This window comes from Melospiza georgiana, chromosome 6 (genome assembly GCF_028018845.1).
Source record: "Melospiza georgiana isolate bMelGeo1 chromosome 6, bMelGeo1.pri, whole genome shotgun sequence".
NCBI classification, from domain to species: domain Eukaryota; kingdom Metazoa; phylum Chordata; class Aves; order Passeriformes; family Passerellidae; genus Melospiza; species Melospiza georgiana.
In genome coordinates this window covers 1891591-1916638 of record NC_080435.1, presented here as the reverse complement: position 1 = coordinate 1916638, position 25048 = coordinate 1891591, and the positions used below count along the sequence as shown (strand labels likewise).

Below are 25048 nucleotides of genomic sequence, written 5' to 3'. Positions count from 1 at the left end.
TGTGAGCGTGGTTCCCAGATGATGCAAGGCAACAAGCTCTGAAAAGATGGTAACTGATTTTAAATTTACCTTAGTTTTTGTTGCTTTTAGGTATTACTTCAAGACCACTTGTGCTGATTTCAGTACATCCTGTATGGGATGCTTGGGTGTAATGCGCTGGATTCAAAGAAATGATTTCCAGTTCCATGTTCTTCTGCACTACCGCCATGTGTTTGACTTGGTTTCAGGTGTTGGTGCAGCCACTGTCAGCACGCCCTGATTAAGTGCTCCCAAGTGTCTCTTCAGGACCAAGCCTAGTGATGGCCACTTCAAAGGGGTTCTTCTGTGTTTCTGTCATGTTTAGCTTCAGATATTTGCTTTCACTACATCGCTACGAATTTGCAATTACATGTCCCTTTCTTAACACTCTTTCAATCTTCTAGCATAGTACAGCAGTATTTGGTAGTGTATTTCTGATGAGGGTATAACCAGAAAATAAAATCACCGCATACTGTATTTTGTTAAATTTTGCTTTGAGTTTAAAGCAATCTTATAGTACTCCTTGATATCTTTTTCTACCTGTATATCCCTATCCCAAATTCTACCTCCTCCTCTTCTTCCTTTCTTTTCTTCCCTCACCTTCGTTAACAGGCGCTGGGAAGGGAAATGTGTTCCCATCTTATTCTGCCATTGTGTTCAGTGATCTCACGTGCTTTGGATTGAAGATTGCTGTTCTGCTTAGGTGAGTTGCTGGCTTTCATGGTCTGATACATTAACAAAATGAAGTGCTGCTGGAGAGAGCTTTTAAAACTTTTTGTTAGTAAGATTTTAACAATTACTTTTATCTGTTTCACCTAGAGACTATTTTGGTGGTGCCTCTGTCCTTCAGAGGTTATTTAGAAGCCCCCACACTGGGAGTGGGCTCCAGCAGCCTCTGAGCAAGCATTGCTCTGCTTGTGAGTGGGGCAGCAGTGGGGTGCTTGAGGTAGAGGAGTGTTTGTACTGGGCACAGTCAGGCTGTGGGGATTGAAGGTGGTGTGTACTCAGGGTGCACAGCCCACCCAGAGGAGCAGCTCTCTAGGCAAAGAGCAAAGTTCTTCATCAGTGCTGTACACAGTAAGAGGTGTCCCTTGGGTAAGTGTGCCTCTGGGAATGAGTGCTGTCCTCATGCTGTCATGAAGAGGGGGCCATCTGCAGAGCTCACTTGGCTTTCTGTTCCACTCTGACTTTCCTGTGTGGTGGATTGGTAGGTCATCTTCTCCTTTGACCTCTTCTCATGTGAGCCCTTAACACAATTTTTAAGGATGCTTATTTGTCATGAAGCTGCAGTGCCCAGAACAACCACCACCATTCTGATCTTAGTAGAAGAGAACAGAATAAAAATATTAACTAGACATGCTTGTTTCTATCGAGCCAACTGGGATCTAGTTTACCCTCCATTTGCTGCTTGCTTTGCTTTCCCAAGAAGATATTAGTTGGTCAAAATATTTCACGTATGTATATTCAGGATAATGCACTGCAGAGCTCTGAATGTAGTTTATATAGTGCTTATCTGCTTTTTGACTTGTAAACTTTGCTACTTCTGCAGCTTTACAAAAGGGGTGAATAAATGTATTGTGTAATTGCTGTCTGTAAAGTGAATTCTAGAGAATTTGCCAGAGGGTGACATAAAGTATATTCAAATTTACAGTTCCCGATGATTCCAAATACCTGCCAAAATCTTGGTTCACACCTAATTTATTTAACTTTGGCATATGCAAGTGCTGAATGTTCTCCCTTCCTCATTTACTTGGGACAAGACTAACTCCAGATGCAGTTTCAGAGTCTCTAGTCCAGTCGGACTGTGTTTGTCACTTTTTCTCAGTTGGATGCATCAGTACCTGAATGTGCTATGGAAAAGTGAGCTTTGTGCCAGATCAGAATTGATCACTGCTGAGCCCAAGGTAAAGAAAAGGAGGTAGCAGGGTGGGGGAAGTGAAGGGTAAGTGCAGAGAGTGAGACTGCCCACTTAAATGGTGACTTTTCAATAAAGTGCTCAATGTCAGCCGTGAAACCAACCCCTTTGGAGCTGCAGCAAATGGAGAGGGCGCCCTGCTCCCGGCAGCCAAAGGAGGTTTGTGCTTTGTTCCAGGCTTCTGAACACCTTTTGCTATGTTGGAAAGCAAGGCAATGCTTTCCCACTTTACTTCAGCCCTGCCCAAATTCCTTGAATTTTTGCAGCTTGGTCCAGGTGATAGCTCTAGTTTGCATGTGAAAAGAATGAAGTGTCTGCTAACTCTCCAGAGGTAGGAATGCAGCTTAAAACTTGCCCACCTCTAGGCATGCAAATATCTGAGATTGAGGAAGGGTTTTGAAGTAGGGAATGGAAATCTGCCTGACACAAGTAAGTCCTGTTGGAAGCGGTGAGACTGTGCTTACTGCTTGACAGAGTAAGTGGGCTGAACTAGCCAAAGCTGCCTGAGAAATAGCTGTTTGTTCCCTGCCTTGCAAGGCACAGCCTCTACATTGCTCCCACGTTTACTACTTGTGGGCATGAACTGTGAGCCAGATGAAAAATCTTAATTGGTGTTAAAATTAATTTACCAAAACAATAAGAGGAAGAAGAGTTAAACTCAGATAGCTCTCCACAGTGAAGGAGCAGCAGGAGAATGGGAAAAAGCTGGAAAGAGTCTAAGAAAAAAACAGTTTGGACTGTTTTTCATGTGGAAATAAATACTGACACATCTGTGTTCTGAACATCACATTGCCTGATTCCCCAAGCATTGGCCCTGGACTGGGATTTGGCATCTGTCTCACTTTCAAGTCCAGTGCAGTGGAAGGAGTGCTTGATGCCTGGTCAGAGAGCTGCTGCACAGCAGCTGCTGGGCTGGGAGAGAAGCTGCTGCTGTTACCTGCCTCCTGCTAGGCCCTGCAGAGATTGCCAGAGCTCAGTGCAGCTCTCATGAACTCAGTTGCTGAAGCTTTGAGACAACAAAGCTGCTGAGCAAGTGCAGTCTTCCAGCCCTCCAAGACTGAAAGCTCAAAACCTGAAGGCTTTGCCATGCTGCTTTGCAGAATACCAGACTTCTTCCATGAACAGGTACCAGTAGTCTGATCCCCCATCTTTAAGCGGGGGCCAGAGTGCAGTAGGGAGCTTGGGGAACACAGGGTTGTACTGTGGGCTGGACCCTCGTGCCTGGGAGCTGGTGCTTCCCTTTGGGTTAATACCATAGGGCTGGTTGCTGCTGCAGTGGGAATTCCCTGTCAGCAGGGAGGTGCTTTGCTGTAGTGGCTCCACTGATGGGTGCCTGACTCCTTAGCCCGTATCCAGTGCATGGGCTCTGATCTGCTTTTGCTACCCTGTCACTGTTCATATGAACATCTATTGTTCTGCTAGCTGTTGCTTCAAATGTAGTTCAAAGTCAAGAGCATGAGCATGTCACGGCTCTGTTCTGAGTTTTCCTGGGTAGACCTCAGCCTACAGCAGTCTTAAAAACAGAGGAGCCAACAGAGAGCAGGAGACAGGCCCTAAATTATCAGGGTTGGGTTTTTAAGCATCAGGAAATCAGGGAAAAAAAGTGCTAGAGTAGCCTGCAAAGCAATGCAAGTGGCTTAGCAGTTTTGGCAGCTGAGAAGGGAAGAAATAAATTCTAATTCACTTAACAATACCTTACCTGTGTGCAGAAATGAGCTGGCTGGCTCATGGCATGGGAGGCTGTCTAATGTGGAAATGACTAACTTCCTCTGGCAGTACCAGTATGCTGCATAGGATGTAGGAGGTAGGATGTGAGGAGGTCCTGGGCCACTAATAAGTGTAGCTAGGCTAGTTAAGTATCAAGTTAAATTTAATCTGTGAAAACTCTACTTTCTGAGTTGAATTGTCTGGTTTCTGCAGGAAGAAAGTATTTCCCTTACAAGCACAATGCTGTGTGGCCATCAGACTGTGTAAGAGGAAGTAAGAGTCTTGCAAAGGTTAGGTAGGTCCAGTGTGCCTTGGTAATAGCATATGTGATCCCATGGAAGGGCAGGGAATCCCACGGGAGCAGAGGACTGAAATTCTTTACTTACTGTGTTCTGGCCTGCTGGTTCGGGTCACTCGCTCTCCCCAGCCTGTGGCGGTGCTGGTGCTGGGCTGTGTGGCCATAACTGTGTGATGAGTGGTGTGGCAGCAGCTGGAGGGCTGCCCTGTGCCACATGCTTGCGTGGCAGCCAGGGTGTCCCGGGGTGATGGCCAGTGCCACCGGAGCGTGTGACAATGCCTGATTGCTTGCTGAGGAAAGGCTTGGGACAGCTGTTCCCTTGCCCTTCCAGCCCACCCACGGCTTATTCAGCATGTTGGGAGTGAGATTATTTCTTCCTGGCCCACAGACAGGATCAGCTTCAGCCTCTCACTGTGGCATCTTAATTACCCATACCCCCTTCCCTGTGAAGCTGCAGGCAGTATTGCCCAGCCATGTGCTTGGGTCAGAGCAGGGGGGATCACCAAACATGAGATGTCCAGGGGCTGATTGTGGTCGAAATTGCACACATCCTTCTGCAGCCTTGTTGTGTGGCTGTGGCTCTGCAGAGGAGACAGGGGCAAGCGCCAGGCTGAGGACAGAAGGCCGGCAGGTTTGTGGAGACTGTTTTGCTGTTCCCACTGCAGCTTTGTGCTGACGTGCAGCTGCCAGCAGGAAGAGGGTTAAGCCCACATATCACATGGCTTGATTCTGTTTACTACATATTTCTCATAATCGGGACTGGCATCCAAATCCAGATGATTAGCACTTAACCAAAGACCCTGAAACAATGTGTGTCATGTTTGTATTCCTCTGAAGCTATGCAGTCTGCCATCGTGTCTCTAGCAGAGACATGATTCTCCCTGCAGCCTTCAAAGGGAGCTATGGGGAGAGCAGAAAATGAACAGTTTTATGATGAAGACTGGGTTGGACCATACTACATTCATTTTAGTCTAAGCTTGAAGCCAGGGGAATTTTGCCAGAAATTGACATACACCATAACAACCTGATCTCTACCAGAGGAGGTTCTTGCCTTACCCTGGTCTGAAATTAAAGCACCGGCTCAACAGTGACAGTCAGGGAAATGAGACTGTAACCCCTTGGCTTAGGGGTTTGGGTCAGTATTGCTCAGTGGTACAAGCTGTAGTGGTGGAGAACTAATTATAAAATTCACGTTAGTTTTTGAGGTGTGGTTTTGGATAAGAGGAAAGGTGTAATTTCACAGCACAATCTATACTTTATTCTTGCTATCAGCATGGGCATTACTGTAGCAAACTTCCATGGGGCCCAAGGCAGGTTGTGATTTACCTTTCTATTACTCCTTCTGCACAAGGCAGTTCTCTCTGTCTCCTTCTCCATCCTAACAAACTCATGTCTGCCCATACACAGCCCGTGGCTTTTCCATTCTCTGGTGTAGTAGCAGGTCATTTGTCCTCCATAGAGCTTCAACACTTGGCAGCAACCTGCATTGCAGCCATTTCTGAAGACAGATTGCAGAAGTCTGTTTTTTCTCTTGCTTCTTCTAAAGGTCTTTTTCCATCCCCCCTCTTTCTGTCTTATCTGAAAAGTCACATCATCATCCATGGATAACATTTACACAAAGTAAGCGTGGGAGAGGAAGGATGAAGAGGTGTACCTTTTTCCCAGTTCCCTGTGATGAGTCCAATGCTAATGGAAAAAGGATTTCTCTTGACTGTCCTGTGTGTTGTTGGAATCTGCCTGCTTAGGAAACTCTTGGGCTGAAGAAAATTAGGAGAGGTTTTCTGATCTAAGCACAGGCTTGAAATAAACCTATCCATATGTCTGCTAGTAGTGTCAGAAGGACCTTCACTTTTTTTTCTCAACCTCAATGACTCTACTCCTTTGTGCTTCAGGAGGAAAGGAGGTGAATTCCTGCTTTCTATTCTGTTGAGTGGTGGCTGTGGCTGCTAATGTGTGGTACAGTTTCTTAGCCATGGATATTAAAAATATAGCACACTGAGTCTATCTTGAATTATCTTTTTTATTTTGGTCTTACACTTAACTGCGCTGTTGTAAAAGAAAGAGAAAGCTACTTCCAGCAATACTGTCAAATTGCTCTAATTAGAAGACTTGTGGTAGATGTCTTAGGGTGCTAGCAAGATACCTGTTTTCAGTAGATATTGACAGACCTTGTATGGACATTTCTGAAATACAATATTTAGGTCTTCTGAAACAAGTGACAGTAAATGTTCCTTGGCTGTTTCTACCAAGGTAATTTGACTTCCACATAGTAACTTATGTGTACCTCGCCTTGCTCAGAAGATTCTTTATTTGAGAAAACAGACAGCAAACATAATAGCAGTGATCAGGACTGCACATGAGCTGCATGTCCTCCATTTGAGTTATCTATTTCTTGTCGGTGGTTTGAACCAGACTGAACAGCCATGCATTTTTTTGTGCGTAACCATGAGGACAGCCATCAAGTGTCAGTTGTGATACTAAGCTGAACGGCAAATGTTTTGCTTAGCAACTGTTGCAAAGGAAAATTGTCAGGCAACAGCAAAATTAGGAATGGTGAGTATGGAAGGCACTCTTTGTGAGAGATGAGCTGTACTCTGACGTGTTATCTGTGACTAAGCGATTTGGCATTTTCTTACACAAACATGTAAGAATATGAGCGTTTACAAGCAGGCATCAAAGCAAGTTCAGTCTAATCCCCTAGGTCTGCCAATGCTCCTGCTAGCCTGGCTTTCTGTGTGTAATAGATATTTGTGTGCAGTTTACCAATAAAGGGCAGTAGGGTCGAAGAGCTTGATGTGGTGGTAATTCCTGCTGCCAATCCTTGGGCAGCAGTGAAGAATTTGGGTGGCCATCCAACCATGGTAACTGGGGAAATCTGGTTGGCTTAGTCATTCTTCATCATGAAACCATACCTTTTCCCCTAAAATACATGATTTACCTGAGAGGACCATGACCAGTACTGTATTTGAGATTTCCCTTCTGTGGGATTATGCCAAGGTTGATGGTGATGTAAGCACAAGTGTGAATGAGGTATTGGTGTGTCCACCCTTAAATACAGAGCAAGATGGGGCAAAATAATGAGTGACCCTGGGTGGTGTCTGCAGAGGTCCTTGTTCAGTACTACTGGCTGTGGAGCTGGAGGGTGAATTTGCAATAAAGTAGGTTAATTATGTCATGTGTAGGTGTGCACATATTATAGAGAACACTGTGTTTGGTCTCCATGAAGGGGGCTAATCCAGCAATCTTTGGGCATAAAGTCTGAAATAAGAAATTGGTACTAAGCTAAACTGCTTTAGGCCTTTGTGTTAAGCAGTGTCTGTGTTCACATGTCTCCTGCCCTTACTGCTGTAATCTTAACAAGAGGCTGCCTGAGGAGAGGCATATGAGCAGCAGTTGGGTATCAGAATACAAATACTGTCAGAGTAAGAGCACTTTCATTAGGTGTTACTTATTCATGGGAGAAATGATTAAAGGCAAAAGAAACCTCCCTTGAACTGGCACATGTGAGGCACCTCAGCGTGTGCAGGAGCCTTTCTACTGGGTTATATGTGAGAGGGTGCTTGGCACATGTCTTACGCACTAGTTTTTACTTGATAATTAAATTCTATGCAAAAAAAAAAAAGTTATGTAAGGAAGAGTCAAGATACATCTTAGTAGTAGTCTGCCCAGACTACTTGCCCAGTCTTGAAGTAGAGGTTTTGTTTTTCCCAGTATCCTGCTGTTGCAGTGAGGTTTTACATTGCCTTTACAGGCCAGGGCTCAGTTGGAACCACAGCATGCTCTCCTCAGTACCTGCATTTTCCTCCTTTCCTCTCTTAAATGTGTATCATGTGGCAGGGGGAATTGCTGTTTTTCTTGGGTGACAGCACAGCTCAAGCAGGAGCTCTCCAATATGAGAACTTCAATGTTTGAACCAGGCCATGCAGGAAACTGTTCTCAGCAAGGTGTTATCTTTTTCTGAAATTTGCTTCCCACCTGAGGCCTGGGTATTTCTGCAAGTCTTGTTCTTTCTGATGGGAGGATACCAGAGGTGATGTGGAGAGAGGACCCATCGCTGTGATGGGTCTCAGCAGATCTGGTATGAGCACTGATGTCACTTGCTGTGCTTTGGGCTTGCAGTTAATGTCATTCTGTCTGCCCCATGTGGTTTTGTGTCCTCTTATCAGGAATACTCTTTGTTGCAAGCTTACAAATAAAGGCAGAGTCCCTGCTACCTCATCCTACTCTCAAATTAAATGTCTTGTGTAAATAAGACATTCACCTTTTCCTGAGCAGAGACCTCATGTTTAACTTTGACATCAGAAGTGGGAGCATCTCCAACCTCATTCCCTGCTGTACCTGTGGAGTTTCTTTCAGTCATTGTAGTAGGGGGTCTGTGTTGCTCTGTCACAGAAATAGTGCTGTCGTTGGTCCCTCCTGTGTCTCCTTCATCACCATGCATATGAACATAGTGTGAAACAGGCCCTGGGGTTTCTCCAAAGCTACAAAGGAGGAGCCAGGTGCTGCTGGCAGACACTGGAGAAGCCTGTACTGTTGTTGCTGACTCTCTTTTCCTTGCAATTAATAAAAAAGATTGTTCTAAAAAAATAAGTGCTACTTGGATGCACCTGCTTTTCCAAAGGCTGTGCAGCTGATGGAAAGCAAATGGTGTCTAACAAATGAATGGGGGGTGTAAGCAGGCACCCTGTGTAGCTTTCAGGGCCTTTGCAGTGCAGGCAAGAGGGTTGGTTTAAATTAGATACAAGAGAGAAGGTTTTTACACTAAAGGTGATAAAACACTGGAACAGGTTGCTCAGAGAGGTGTTGGGTAGAAATATGCACCTGGAAAGATTTAAAGTCAGAGTAGGTGGGCCTCTGAGCAACCTGGTGTAGCTGAGGATGTCCCTGCTCACTGCAGGGAGGGTGGACTGGATTAAAGGTCCTTTGCAACCAGAACTATTTTGTGATTCTGTGCATCACAGAAAACAAGGTGTGCCTGTTGTCCTGGTAAAAGTAGTGGTTCCAGCTACCCATTTGCAAGTATAAAGCAGCAGGCATCCTTGTACTTTGTTCTTCTTGACTGCAAGCCAGACTGCAAATGGCTTCCTGTGGTCAGGAGCCACATCTGAGAGTTTCAAAGGCAGCATATGCTGGCTGGGGACCTTGCAGCTAAAAGAGCATACATTTCAGATGAGATCAGAGCTTACTAGAAAGGAAGAAAAATCTCTGAGGAAGGGTATGAGTTAAGAGATACGACTGCATGTGTACTCAGTCTAGGCAAATAATGTGTTGTGATGATTCACACTGGTTTTGATGCCCTGTTTTGTGGGGGATGCTGGGGACTTTTTGAAGCAGTCCGGTTCTGATATCAACCCAAAATTTGTGTCTTTGTAAGACTATTTCAGGTCAGAATACACAAGGTAGAAAAGTACTCCAGCCTTTGAATGGTTTCACTTTTCTGTATGAGAGAAGGGCACCTCCCTGTGCTGCCCTCAGAGCTGCTATTGTTGCTGGTGGTTAATATGCAACCATAATGTCCACAGAAAGTCTAGGTTTCCACAATTATTTCTGTACCTTGACAATGTCTTTTCCAAGAGTGGCAAGGGAGGGGCAGGAAAGGAGAGATTGCCTTTGTATTGCCTTAAAAGAGCTAAGCAAGCTAACTGTAAGCCACAGAATATTGATCTGACCTTCACTTAAGTCAAATGCTGCATAAAATCTGTTGTAAATATATGGAACAATTGCTGCATAATTCTGTCCTCCTTTTCCCTACTGAACTGTAAAACAGAAGTACATTGAACACCTCAGATGATTTAAGGAGTTTGCTTACAAAAATGTTTTGTTCCTGCTGTCTGGTTGTGCACGTTCAGGACCTCACTGTGCTCTGCATGCAGGCTCAGCATGAGCAGAGTGCTCTTACTGTTATGTCAATAATTCTTGTTCATACTGTTCTTTCCTCACCTGAAATTGCAGTTTCACATATTGGGTACTGCTCCTTGTTAAGGGCATGAGTTTTGTCCCAGTTTATTTGGTGTTAATTTAGGATTCAGTAAGATGTTTGTGTAGTTCCAATACAGCTGAATCCTTGAGGAGTTATCACCCATTACTTTTGTTGTCGTTGTTACTCACCTGTCTTTGATTAAATCTGTTTCTTCACAGCTAGGATTTATAAACCAAAATATGTTTACACCTTACTGATCATCTTCTTTCTCTATCACTGGTAATTACATCAGGTGATATCTGCACTTGTATGAGATTTTGTGTAACCCCCCTACTTAGTTCTCCCCCCAGTTGAGACTGGCCACTTTATGCTTTCATTTTCCATCCTTTACCTAGTTTATATTCCAGAAGAGCTGTTTCCCTGTGAAAAGTCAACTATGTCAATGGAGAAAATAAGTCAAACGTTGGGCAACAAAGAGGAAAGATGCAAGCTGCATCTCGTTTCTAGAGGTGTGGCATGATGTAATGAGCCAAATAGGTTTGTTCCTTACCTAGACCCCAGCACAGTGGAGTAGTGTAGGGAGCCAGAATTCATTAGTACTGCTGCTTCCTGAATGGCTTGTTATCAAAGAATAAATAAGTTAGTGTTTGACTTTGAGGATGAAGTGCTACTTTTCAGGAAGAGCTGAAACTGCTCAGGAATTGAACACAACTGTATGTAGGAAAATGTGCACTGGCATTATTTTGGATCTTTCAAGGATGGCATGTTGTCTGTTTCATTACTAGTGATTTGTGTGAGTCGCCAAGGACAGCTGATGTTTAGAGGCAGTCAGTGGCTAAGGCAGCTTCCTGGGAAAAAGTCCTACTGATAACCAAAGCAGCTGTGGGTTTTGATAGCCCAGCGAAGGGAAGAGGAGCCAGGGCCACAGCCCCCACGATGCTGCAGCTTGATTCCATTTTAACGATTAGCCGTGATCATTTAAAAAGCCTTCACTAGGAAAGTGGTGCTGGCTTCGTGCCCGTGGCAGGTGCAGCCACTCAAGCTCTACTGTGGTAGTGGGCACATTGGAGTGCCATGAGGGTAGTGCAGATGGAGCCACTGTCTGCAGGGGCACTGCTCTTTGGGTGTTGGCCTCCCCTGCCTCCGAGACAGGCATGTGACCGGGTGTTCTGAACAATGGATTTCCATTCCTTTGTCTCAGAGGCAAGGCCTGTGGTTGGATAACTCTCATTTTGGTCCCCTGGCTAGAAGGCTGGTGGATTGCCCTTGGATTGCCCTTGGCACTGTAGTTAAACTAGCTTTTTGGTGGGGCTTTCTTGGTGTTCATTGGGCCTGGCACCTCGGGCCTGTTTTTGAAAGCAAGTACAAAACACTTAGTCTAAGTGGGAATCAAGCTCCTGCGTTGTTTCTACCACATCACTCTTCAGAAGATAAAGACCTGAAGTACAGTTTATATCAAGGAGGAGGAAGCTTTTGAAGGCCGTGATTTCACCTGCAAGATTCCATTTGTTCTCAGGTGAAAGGGTAGAGAAGCTATGAGCGGTCCTGGCCCAGTAGCTGGAAGGGCCTTGTGAAGAGCACGTGTTTCTCAGGGCGGCTGAAGTGCACGGAGGGTTACTGAGTTCTGTTAAATTCAAGCAAGTGGTATAGAGATGAAGAGTAGCATACAGGCCCTTTAAGAATAAATTGGCAAAAGAAGAGCTCAGTATTTAAATTTAGTGCAGACGAAGAGGGAAAAAATTCCCTGCAGCATCTGGTTTGTATTACTGCTCTCTGCCTCAGTAGAGGGTGTGTTTACAGTGAAGCTCTCTGGTGCATAATGAGGGGGGTGCTCAAACTGTTCGTTTCTGGGGAGCTCTGATTTGAGGGTTTGCCTTGCAGCCATCTCCATGTGCTCCCTCTGGCCTCTTTAACTAATCCCTCCTCAGCTGTTGAGCAGAGTGGAGGGGTGCCCTGTTGGGGGGCTGACGTGTCTGAGCAGAGCACTCCAGCTTTTAGAGTTCTCTAATGCTGCTTCTTATTGTGGCTTCTTCCCATTCTGCTTAGCCTGGAAATGGAAGCAAGTATAGAAACCCTTATAAGGAGTTTATGCAGACGTATTACCAGTGGCTATGTACAAAGACTAGAACTGCTGATGTGTCTGTGCTCCAGCTGTGGAGCTTTTAATGCTTTGAACAGAGCTGGTCACTTTGGGTTTTTCTAAATGCAAGTTTGAAGCTCAGTGTGGGAGGTGGAAAGAGTAGAAGGATGGCTGAGTTTTAGTTGTGGTGGAATTTCTATTTTGTGTGTATGTGTTTTGTTTATTAAAATGTCGTTTGTGGTTTCTGAGCAGTTTCTGCAGAGCCCAGTGCCAAAAGGAAACCTGAACTAGTAGCAGTAGTGGGGTGAGCTGCTCATCAGAATGCAGCACAGCTTTACAGAGACCTGTGGATGCAACCTGTGCAAATGCTCACCTCCAGCAGTAGCTTGCACATCCTGTAGAGTATCTCCCTAAGGACTGACTGTACCTGTGGTCATGAATGCTGTAAATGTACAGCTGGACTCACAGTGAGCTCCTGTGCTCTGTTAGACAGGGAGGTTAAAAATTAATTTGTTTTACATATCACCTGATAATATATCTCATATTGCAGGATTTCATTATGTTCAAGGCTAAAATACAACTTTTTTTAGGTGGAAATAGAATTCCTTGCTCACAGAGCCACTGATCATTTCAGTGTCTGCCATTTGAAACTTTTGGGAATAAGTGCTATATGCTTCCAGGAAAAAGGAAGAGAAGTGGAAAATTCTATATTTATGTTCATGTATGGTAAAGATTTTTCATATGGTCATTCTCTCCAGCTGCTGCTGGACCAAAGCCTGTTGCCTCCACTGCCAGACTGAGGTTAACACTTGTAACACAACCCTCTTCACTCAGCTATTTTTGCAATGTCTCTCATGCAAGAATACACAGAACTAGAGCCCCCCATCTCCCCTTTTTCCTCCTTCTGTTCCAGAATGAGTCAATAGCAGTTATCATCTTGCAATTTTCATCACCTCTTCTTTTCCAACAGTATCAGAGGCAAATAATAATCTTTGCCTGACCCTATTCAAATTGGTCACCTCAACTATTCATCATCCATCTCCCTGCAGGTGAATTGAAATTTAAGCCCTGCCATTGCCTCTCAGCCCTCTCTTTTCAGCAAACCACCATCTTGTGAGCTGCCACGTTCACTTCCCAGTGACTGTCCTCCTAGAGACAGCCTGCTGTCGCCGCATTGAGGAGCTGCATGGTGGGTGACAGAATGGCAGCACTGTGTGTGTGTGTGCCCTGTGCCTCGACAGTGCCTTGGGGAATGCTGGTGTGTGAGGGGTCCATCAGCAATTCCTCAGTTGTAGCTGTGAGATGGTCTCCAAGGGGAATTACAACTCCCTTAAAGTACCGTCCTACTGGGTAGCTTGTTGTGGACAGTGCCTTTAAACAAGTTCCTGCAGAACTCCCACTTTCCTTCCACAAGAAAGGGGGAGCATAATGCATCTGAACTACACTTCCCAAAAGATACCACAATTCCACTGCTAGAGCAAAATTCTGCAACTTGTAGCGAAATATTTTTATTATATGCACCCTTGCTGTAAACAGACCCTTTTCTGTAGAGCAGAAAAAAGGCCAAATTGTAAGAGCTATCCTGAAACTGGCTTTTCTAAAAATGGGGAATTTGCAGCCATTAGTTGGGAACACTCACAGTTTAGGAAGCAAGTATATGGGAGTATGATTAGGGTTGAAATGAAGCTACAGTAAGGAAGTAAAAATACTAACCAATAATGTAAAGTTGCCTGTAAAAATTTAACTTTGGTTCTGTTGGGATTTTACTCTTCTTCTGTCTTTGCTCTTTTCTAAGATATTTGCATTAATACACAGTAACTTGGGACATTTGTCAGGGCAAATAAGAATTATTCCAATCCTCTTTTTTCCAGCTGGTTTAAGAAAAAAAAAAAAGGCTATCTAGTGCTTTTTATTAGGAATTGCTAGCACACCATAAACTCAGAGGTAAATTCATTTTACTTAGTGAAAATAAATGATTTTTCTTCTCTCTTTCAGTCCTCTATCCATCTGAAGGCTTCTCTTAGTGAGGGAAAACATTGGAGATTTTCCTCCTATTCCTTAACTGAGCTAACATTTTCATACCCAGAATGACAGAATGATGCCTCCTCTGGTCTGATGTAGAATGCACCTTTTATACCAATGGCCTTTCCTATAAATGGAAAGGCTTTGGATATGTGTGGAGCACAGGAAGAAAAAAAAACCCTGCATAGTTCTGGCACTTACTATCCAGTTTACATCATATGTCCTCTCTTGTGGTGAGCTCTCTGACCTCATCTCCTAGAAATGGGAAAATGCAAGAATTTGACCGTGTCTGTGGCTAGTGCTTAAATCACAGTGTGTCCTCAGCCACTGGAGTTGCTACAGATTCAGCTTCTGAGTTCAGATATTTCATGTGCTTTCCTGGCTGCCCTGTGTGCCAGTTTCCCTAGCCAGACACAGCAGAGTGGTGTCAGTAATATGGGTTACATTTGGGCTTGTCACATCTTTTCAGGGGGTGACTGTGGAGCAGAGCATGACTTTAACAGAAGGCAGTCCTGGGCTGGTCCCCAAGTCCTCACCAGTCGATGGCAATGTCTGTCTGGCCAGGACATTGATGCTGGGATTTGTGTCCCCATGTCCCTTTGTTCTCTGTCTCTCAGAGAGCATAGTTTGAAGCCTCCAGCGTTTTGACATGGAAAAATAAAAAAGAGTAAACATTTCCTGATGGGCTGAACTGGCTGGTTAGCTGTGTTTTCCTCCCAGTTCCTCCTGCAGCGTGTTTCCTGCTATGTTCCCTTAGGCTTTCCTGTCATCAGGGTGGTGGAAATCTTGCTGCTGGGTTTAAAAAGAGATCAATTTTCCCCAATAATATCTGGTGAAGCGTTCTGCGTGACTGCTTTTAAATAACGCAGCAGCTCCTTTGGACGTGGTCAGAGTCATCAGACTTCTTCTGTCACTCTGCCACTCTCCCCCACAGTGCAGGGCCTGGACCCAACTCCCAGCACTCAGTGGAAACATTCTCCTTGGTAGCTTTTGGATTAAGTCCAGAAAGTTTGCTGCCTTTCCCAGGCTTTACCTAGGGCAGCTGTTCTAACAAGCTCAGCACCCTCCCAAAGTATTGCTGATCCCTGGTGCATGTGTCTTTAAGTCTTGCTTCCTTTCTACTTTTCGTAAAAGTGTTGGAAAATCCGGCTGTAAACCTGTAGCACAACCTTTTAAAATAGCAAACAATACTAACAGATATTAGCTCAGAGCTACTGTGCTCCAAAGAACTGGAACTGCCTTTGCTAATGGTTCCTGTTGAATAAAAGATCAAAGAAAGAAGACAAAAATACCCAACAAACTGAAATGTTTCTCTTTTGGTTTTAGTCCTTGGTATCAGTCCCACATCTGACTTCATTTAGATAGTGTTTGTTGCTTTGATAAATTACATAAACGGTCTCAAGACAATATAATTAAGACAAAAATAGATAAAAATACAAGGTTTTGCTCATGAGATCAAGACACTCTAAAGGTTGCATCCCCTTAAAGTTAAGTATATTGTCCCTAGGACTCTCAGCCTGAATTTTTGGTGGCTGTGGGCAAGGCCAAGGAGTGTGAGTTTGGAGCAAAGACAGCAGATTGGAGGACCCACGGGAGAGTGCTGTGCTGTCCTCAGCCAGATGTGTTGGGTGAGCCAGCATGGCCTCTATCTCTCTTAATGCAGTTACTGGTCTCTTGGCATGTCTGAAACATTGAACCACAGCAGTCTGGAACAGAACTCCTGCTGTAATTATGCCCTATCATCATTTTTAATCTTCAGCTGTCCTTTTTTTCTGACTTTATTTTAAGATCTACATCCTGGTCTGAATGCAACATGCTGGGGAGACGTGAACTTCCCTTCTTTGCTTTGTTGTACTAGTCAGCCTCAGTTCCCTTGTTTGCTGGATGCCAGTCTCTGTGGGGGACTGTGCCCTGGGTGCCTGTTGCAGCCCCTGTGTTGGATAGTCATTGCTAAGCTGTGCTGTGTGCCACCACCAGTGTTTCTGGTGCCTTGCCTTGAATACTCTGCACTGCTTTTCACTGTGCTGTCCAGGTGTACTCACAGCCTTGGCACAGATCACTCAAAGCTCACCTCGGTACCAGTCAGGACTGTATTTACTGCATGAAGACAGGAGATCCCATCACTTGTGCTGTGTGTGGTGTCAGTCAGTGCTGGGAGCCTGCAGTGCCATGCAGGTGCCTTGAGGCCCATGAAGATGCTCAATTAGACCCATCCTGGGCTGAGATGTTCACTGAGAAATAGCTTGTTATTCAGTGCTATTGTAGAGAGCTTAAATCGTGTTCTAGTCTACTCTTAGATGGCATATTCATGCCTAAGCACAGAATATGTCTTAATATTCTAGAAAAGACCACCTTCATAATCTCACCACTCAGTAGCTTTCATACTTTTGGTATCCAAGTAAAAGAAAGTGACAGTACAATTTAATTTTAAATATGGCTATTACCTTAATAAATACTTGTGCCCACAACCACAGGACACAGAGACACTGATCTATATCTTTTTTTGTTATTAGTGGTTTCATTTAAACTAAGTGAAAAAACTGTTGAACCTAGACCTGCAAATATGTGAGGCCACCTAAGAGTTAAAGCCTGGGAGGCGAAATTCCTGTGGTCAACTCCCAGCAATTCACTGAGGATCTGATAATCCTGACACTGCTTGTCTGTGCGCTGTTGAAGGCCTGCAGGTTCAATTGGACACGGAATGGACACACTGGAAAGCTTGTGCCACACTAAAGACTTACCTGCTCTTATTCCTGAGAAAGTGGAGATCTCAGTCCCACCCCAGTTGTCTGTGCCGGCTTTACAGAGGTAACAGCAGTAAAAGGTGACAACTGCTGCTCTGTTTGTGTGAATGAAAGGAGCACATCTGCCTGGGGACAGATGGAGGAGCAGTTCCACCTTCTCAGTCTCTCTGTTGCTCTGTGTTGCAGGGGGCGCAGGTGGGAGGAAGAAGGGATGCTCAAATGGTCCCTTTTCAGGGTTCCCAAGGCTCAGTTCTGTATTTTGGATTTCAGGAGACATTTACTGCTCACATGAGTTAGCAGTGAGACTTTTTTACAGTGCCTTCATGTAAACATTCAGTATCTTACCTTCCCCCAGATTAGTTAAATCTTTTTATCCAACAATAGGTGTGACATTCCCTGCTCTGACCTGACATTTTATTTATTCCAGAATGGCTGATGAATCTCCATGCCGCTCTTACAAAGACTCTCAATTATCTTATGTTTGAGTAATGGCAATTCTTTTTTTCCTGACCTCCACGAAGCAATCCAATCACTCTCACCCAAACAGCTGCAGCAGTAATTTTTGTCATCCATCACTTTTAAACATGCCCTTCAGTTCATGTCTCTTCAGTACCATCCCCTTCTTCACTTTATTAAATATGAGGTACCTATGTTTAAGGCCCTATTTCAGCCTCTGCTGAGACATCAGCCTGCACTTGTGCCAGCCCCTGATGCCAGCTGTCTGCTCGTTGCATTTCCAATTGCTTTCTTGCTCTTGTTTGTGCTGCCTGACTTGCGAGGTGTGATCTGCTGCAGACTGGCACAGTTGCATCGTTCCCCTCAGGTTAGGCTGGCAGCACCAGCAGCATGGACCAAAGCAGGGCAGAATGCACTGTGGCATGGATGTGGCTATTGAGAGCACTGATGGCTCCAAGCATTGGAGAGTGGGGGGGGATTCAGGCACAGGGGGCTGCAGTTCAGACACGTTTGTGTCACTTGTAGGGATTGTGAACTGTTCCTTTTTCAGAGAGGATCAGTCTTTGTGGATCAAATCTCTAGTTTACTATGATCTTGGTATAGGAAAATGACAAGAGGTAGGCTGTGGGTGTGCTGAGACCACTGCCAAGCAGCCTGACTAACACTGCCTACTTACTTCAGCCCTCATTTCAAGTGTCACACTGAAGTGCTTTGCAGCACAGAGCAGCTTTTCGCCCTGTGCAGGGTAGTTCTAGCACAGTAAGATCCTTGTGCATCTTCGGGGCCCTTAATTCTTTGGTAGCACATGTGAATCAGAGTCATCTTGACCCAGGAGCAAGTTTCTTAATTTTGGAAAATCCTATTTCAGGTGAATGACCTTAACAATTGCAAACCTTGACTCTTCTGGAGCTGGGAATTATGCATTTTCACAGTTGCAAATGACTGTGAGAGCTCTGAATGTTGACAGCACATTGTGTCAGGGACAGTGATGATGGCTAAGGGGATGAATGTAGCCAAAAGTCTTACTTCTTTTCTGTATGTTTTATCCAAGAGTTGGAGTTACTGGTGATGGGAGTGAAGCCCAAATGCATAGTACATCTATGCCACGTAGCCTATCCTTTCTGATTCCTTGCTCTTTGACAGGGACATCTAAGGCTTCAGGCCAAACACTGTTCTGGAGGCCCTTTCTTGCTTGAAATGCAGCTATCATATCTTTTATCCAAAACATTTGCCCTTAGAAAACCAGATTATTTCATGATTTTTATGTTCTAGAGCTGCAGAGTCCCTAAACTTTTGACAGTGCTTTGTGGTAGTTTTGCAATGTTCATACAGAGCAGTGGACAATACATTCAGTTGTTTCAATTAGTCAACCTGTTTACATAGCTCTGTATTTTAAAAACCTGGATAAATGAAGCTGTAACTTCCTCTTCCTCCCTTTCCCATCATCAGCAAAGTAAACAGCCAAGGAAGAGCCCCAGATAAAACACCACCTGTGAATCCTTCCAGGAAGCCCTGGGCAGTCCCAGATGTCTCTGAACCTACACTGCAGAAGGGCTTTTAGCCAGATCAGCTCCTGCACTGCTGCATCTCTGGACTTAGAATGAACTGCCACGTCCCACACATATTCCTTCATGGCAGGAGCAAGATGAGTCTTCATTGCAGCAGTTGTGTTTGTGTCTGCCTGGGAATCCACCAGAGGGAAGGTGCTTCCCTGACCTGCTTCAAGTTAAAACAAGTCTTGTACCTTTGGCCCCTGCTCTCAGATAGGCCAGGGCTGGAGCAGAGCTGCATGTCCTGCTCTGTGTTACAGTGCCAGGTGTTCTCTGTCCTCCCCACAGCCTGTTCCTGGGACCAGGTGGGTGGCACCTCACCTTCACCAGGAAATCAGTACTGGGTCTGAATAAACCTGGATGGTGAGATACAAGGTGCAGGCTGCCATCAGGAATGTAAGGCTGCTTTCATCCTGGTGTCTTGGCCCTATCCTGTGCTGAGCAGTTGGAGTTCAGCTACCAGGAATTGAACAGTCTGGCTTTCAGTGGTTTGCTGCCACTTTTCAGTCTATAAATAGTTGCATCCTAGTGTGGTAAAGTGATTTCTTCCAGTATATCTTGAAATGCTATAAAACATGTGGGAAATTCAGCATATAAAATGCAGAGACCAGCTCTGTTTAATTTTTGTTACGAGAGAGCTTGGAGGCAAGTTGACATTTATGAGCTGTTTTCATAGGAAAGAGGAATATAATGAAGAGTCTTGCTAGTCTGAACTTCATGGTAAACTCCAAAAGACCTTACTTCTAGCCAGTTGATATCCTTGTATAGTTTTGGGGTTTTTTTCATTGTTTTTGCATGTTCAAAAACTTCTTGTGTTTTCCTAGCTATTAGTGCTCTCTGGTAACTCAGGAATAAAGAGAGCTTATATTTTACTGGTCTGAAATACCAGCCAACTCATTGATTTAATGGTCAGTAGCTTTCAAATACCAGAAGCAGATTCCTCATGAAACGGTGCAGCTTTGTAGCAGAAGCGGAGTTAAAGGCTCCAGAGGCACAAATGTAGAGCAGAACAAATATTTACCCTGTGTTGGACAGGAAGTGTGCTGGATTGAGATTTCTGCCCTTGCCACTTCAGCCTGTTGTTAGCTAATAAAAGGGCGTGTTCTGGCTCCAAAGCAGTTAACACCATGCACTGGGAAACTCATGTGGAACAGACTTTAGGTTTTTCCTTTTTTGTCCTATCTTCCAGGATACTAGAATTAAAAACTCTGCAAGACACTGAGGACTGTATTCCACTGAGCAAAAATGAAAACTCCTGCCTGCCCTGAATTTACTTGGTGCCTCTTGCAAGTGATGTGTTGCTCATTCATTGCCAGTGACCAAAAGGATGAACTGGCTGTCAGAAGAGTTTATTTTTTTCTGTGCAGCAGCTCTTAGTTCCTCTGGACAAAGAGAGACTTCAGTGGAGAACTTCACACTGACAGTGAAATCCAAACTGGCTTATGCTGTTCCACTCAGGGGTGGAGCTATTACTGCTGCACTGTTGTACTCATCCCGAGCTGCAGAGATGGGTTTTGGAGAGTGACTAAAAAGTGACTGAGTTCTGTGTTTCCAAATTGCAGGGGCTGTGCCCTGGGGTTGGTAAATGCAAGTAGACTTAACATTTGCCTTTTCACCTTCAGTGAGTCTTTATGCAGCCACCAGATGGTTCTTTGAGCAGATGCTGGTACTGCACAGTACAGTGTAATGATACCTCCTGTTTTCAGGGCACAGCACTTGAGAAAGTAGTGTGGGCTATATTTTGTCTTTCAGCTTAGAACTCAGCAGCTGCAATTAAGCCAGAACAGTGCATTAGCACTGATGCTAGTATTACTGAACTCCTTTTATGGAGGTGGTGAAACTGTGCTGTGAGTGTCTGTAATGATTCCTTCTGAATATCCATATAATTCCTTCAGCCCTTCTAAAAGGCCAACTCTATTGGAAGGCAAAGCTCTTCATTGTGCAGCCTACATCTCATTGAGCATCATACCTGTAATTCTTTAGAGGTCAGCTGCTGATAATGTAACTTGTCAACACAAACCAAGCTCTTTGAACTACCCCTGTGTCCTGGAGGCTGGGCTTGGAACATAAATACCAAAAGGGCTTATCAAATACCTTTCTTCTTTTCAAAATTGTAATGTGGCTTCCAGTGCAAAGCAGCATGTAGTGAAGGTATTTCAGGTTGGAAGATGAGACTGGGGAGTATGGCAAATGGTGACTTTTCTCTTAATTCAGGTTCGAATGTTAGGCCCTTTGGGTGGCTCCCTATAGTTGTGATGAGGTTTGTGTAGAGGATCTGCAATTCCTAGGGCTCCCCTGAGGGGAGAGGACAACCATTTTGGAGTATTTTTGGGCATTCTAGCAGGTATCCAAGCACACCAAGGAGTAATCCAAGAGGTGTAGTATACAGAAGTAAGGCTGTAGTAGGTCTGCACTTCACCCATCACTATTAAAAACCAATAATATGTATGTGTATAAAGTTTCTGTCACATGCAGCACATAGGCAGAGGAAATACTCCATGGTTCAGTTGTATCTCATGAACAGCCCAGCTTTCTTCACTGGGGTGGTTGGTGTGATCTGTTAATGTCCAGCCATAGCCTTTCTTTTGCCAGGGTGTTGACAGGATCTAGGGTTACTTTGTACTTGCTGCCCAATTAAATGAGCACCTCCTTGTCAGCTTATATCACAGACTTGTGCAGGAAAAGAAGCTGCAACCAAGCCTGTCAATTGAGTCTGTGTTGAGTGTGGAGGAGAGTGTTAAGCAGCCACCCACGAGACCCCAGCATTTCTTCCAAGTGCTTTAAGATGTGAAAGGAGGATTCAGAGCAGTAGCATTAGGAAAGGGAAAATCACATGAGACCCTGAGAGGTAATGCTAGTAAATTAGTTACTGCTGAATGAGGGCAACTGGAACTGGATTGTGGAGCTTTATTTTTCATGGCCTCCCCAGCCAAATCCTCCCAGTTAGTAAGTTGATGATGGCCTGGTCTCTCTGTTCAAGTAGCAAGAGAGAGAGAGAGAGTTGTGGTGGCCATGGGCTAGCATCCTCCTCAATTGACACAGTATGTTCAGCTTCCAGGCTACCAAGGTGGAAAGGATCCCATTAAGGGGCAGCTGGACTGCTTTATTAGTAATCCTATTGCTTAAAAAAAGCTCTGTGTGCAGTTTTCTGCCTGCTCTAATAAACTATTAAATGTTATTAGATGATTGCATCAGTCCTTGTTTCAGATAATTTAAGTAAAATTCCTTTCAGCGTGGACTTGGGTGTAAAAGTTGTTGCAAGAATTAGCTGCGTTGTCCCAGCAGTGCTGTAAGGGATGTGTGGTGTTGCAGTAAACAGGAGCCTCAGAGGGTTTGTGTCAGGCCAGGCAGGGAATGCAGCCCAGCTGTGCAGTCAGAAGCCCAGAGACACTGCCAACTGCATGACTGGCAGAAGTGCAGCACTTGCAGCTGGGTAAATTCATTTTGTTTTTCAGCCATGTATGAAATATTGTTTGAACATCCTGCTTTTTTTTCTGGTGACTGGAAAGGGAGTCCTGCTGTCATTTCCCCTACAACACTAGAAGAAAGCCTGGGCTAGCACCCGTAGCTTTCAGCCCACTCAAGACCTCCCTTTGCAGAGCATGTGTAGACAGCATCAAACTGTGCCACTAGATCGAGATTTGTGTGCTACCATCTCTGTCGCCCTCTTAACAGCAGCCAAACCTTAGTGGACAAATCTCAACAGCAGAGCTGTGTTGAAGCACTTGATTAAAATTCATCCCCAGCACAGGATCCCAGGAATGAGGGGTGCCCTGGTGGCTGTGAACACTGCTGCTCTTTGAGCACAGTGGTGGTGGTCTGGAGAGGCAGTGCTCCAGTGAATTCTTCTGCTCCTGCCAGAAGAGAGGCAATGAGCCCTGCTCTGTCTCACTTAGAGCTTCTCCAGGGCTCTTACACAAATATGGCAGTCCCTTGGCTGTGTCAGAAAGTTTACATTCACCCTTGGAAAGCAGGGCTGTGTGGAAGGGTTATTTAGCAAGGCAAGAAGTAAAAGGCATCTGGAAAGGTCAGATAAAGCTGGAATGTCACTGTCACAGCCACAAAGAGATGAAACTGACCATTTATTTATTTTTTTAGTATCTGTTATTTATGTGGCTGTGGTAGCTTCGACATTTACACTGCTAAAATTGCTCAGCAGCCAAAGTGCCTTATGACTGCCTTCTTTCAGCAAAGAGCTCTCTAGATTTGCTCCATGTGGTATTGCTGCTGCTGCTTTTGGGGAAGAAACATTCTTTAAACTTTAAAATGTTCACTTATTTGTCCTGCTTCCCTAGGTTTCAGGATTTCTGCCTGAGCCATTTTGGTACCAGAAAGGTACTCAGATTGGAAATAAGTGTGGAGGGGAAAGGTTATTGGCTTTCAGGAACAAAAGCAAATGTTGGGGAAGTGCAGAGAATACCAGAGAGTGCATGTGTACATGCACAGGTGGTATGGGTAGGTTTGCAGTTGGCAGGACTGAGAGACACCTGGAAGGATCTAGCTGAAGATGGTGTCTCATTAGAGTTTTGGTTGCAGGACTAGCTATCACCAGGCTGTTGTTTTAACTAGCTCGTGACTAGGAAAGGGTTAATTCAGTGAAGAAGCAAGGACTTCTCATGTTGTGTCAAGAAAAAGGGTGTGCATGACTATTAAAATAGGCATACAGGTAGCCTTGCAGAGGATACCCCAGCAGTAAATATTCTGAGGCAGCAGAACAGTTAATCGTATTTGCTTCCTTTCGATATTTGTTATTCTTTTTGTTATCTGACAGGTTGTGTTGTGGTAGAATACCAATGTGCTATTGTTCGTGCAGGACCCAGCAGCCAAATAGCAAGAGTTGATCTTGTTGTCAGGGTTCTTGCTTAGGCTGGGATGGAAAAAGGAAAAAAAACCCAAAACCACAACCCCAAAAAGCTACAAATCATAGCTAGATAGGAGCAGGGAGTCCAGAGAGCACTGATGAGAGATGCATCCATGTACTTGCAAACACATGTGCTCCTTCATCAGACATCTTCCATAGTGAACAAGAGGCAGACCTGCAGGGGTATCTTGGCAATCTGTTGTGTCCAAAAATAAAATTGCAAGTACAATATATGGAAAGATCCAAGGGCCAAGAAACACAGCTCTGTTTGCACCTCTTGTGCAGTTGCCACAGAAAATTTATGGTGTGAGGTTTCTGTGCTATTATTTAACAGTAAGTAGTTTTCCAGCTCTAAAAATTCCATAAGCCTCAAGGTTAACAGACTATTTCTTTTCTTGTCTTTGGGACAGGGAGCTAGAAGTAAGCAGGAGAATAATCTCCAGACTCTGTGTCTGCAAAGAGCAAGGAAGAACCTCTGCTGTTTCTGAGCAGCTTCTTGCCTGGCAGTGTATTTTTGCCCTCTGAACTGGGTGCAAGTCACCTCACCACGACAAATGCAGGCGTGGTGGTTTTTTTGTGTTTTTTTTCCTTACCTCACTGCTCCCAGGGCCAGGCCTGCCCCAGAAAGGTGGCTGGCTGCTTCGGACAGCCCTTTCCACTCTTGAGAAGTTGTTTGCTGGTGCCAGCAGCACGGCAGGGTTCAGCTGCCCCCGAGCCATTGCCGCTGGTAGCTGTGACTCGAGGCGTGCGAGGAGCGGCTGTGCTGCCCAGAAGGTGCCTGGGGTGAGTGGGAGGCTTCAGGAGCTTCCCTAGAATAACAAAAAGGATCCTGTGCAGATGCATGAAGCCAAGTCAGTAAAACTGGCTCTAAACAAGACTGCCAGGATTGCAAGACTCAGTGGACAGCAAAAATTTCAGCTCTCCCTTCTCTGGCTTCCCTTTGCTTCTCTGATTTCTCCAGGCTTCTCCTATCTGTCAGATCTCTTTCCGGTTTACTGCTTTGAATAAGAAGGTGTTTTACCCCTCTGCAGTTTGTACAGCAAATGCAACATAAAGCTATTTTCTGAAGATTATGTTTTGATAGATTTTGTTCTGGGTTGATCTGTGGTGAATAGAGTTTGTGAGTCCCACTGCAGTTATTAAATGCATTCATAATCCTGCTTTCTTTTAAAATGGCCTAATGGATCCACACTGGGATGCTGGTTGTTGCTGTTCACATATGCTGTTGTGCTGCTTATAGTATTATGCTCGTTGGAATTCCTGTGGGACCTTAAGATGCTTTGAGAAAATGTTTGTGCATCTGAGAACAGTCTCATGGAAACTGTCTGTGCTCCATCTATTCACTCCTCATGGTCCCTGTTCTTGAGAAGCTGAAGTGTCCATTCTGCCACTCATGGCTAATGGCAGTGTTCTGTGGGATTGTGTCACTCAGCCTATCTGAGGCTGTGATGAGATGGAGATGGTTCCAGCTGAGAAG

The 25048-nt window shown here is 44.7% G+C and overlaps 1 protein-coding gene across 5 annotated transcripts in view; it reads left to right on the top strand.

Moving 5' to 3' along the window:
• ACTN1 (actinin alpha 1) overlaps positions 1-25048 on the top strand; it is an 85297-nt gene that overhangs the window by 12201 nt on the left and 48048 nt on the right. The window contains exon 1 of one of the 5 annotated variants that reach the window (XM_058025485.1): positions 636-721. The exons of the other annotated variants lie outside the window; for them this stretch is intronic. The gene's annotated coding sequence lies outside the window, so the exon portion shown is untranslated. Of the gene's footprint in view, positions 1-635; positions 722-25048 lie in introns of those variants that run through there. 5 annotated transcript variants of the gene reach the window in all.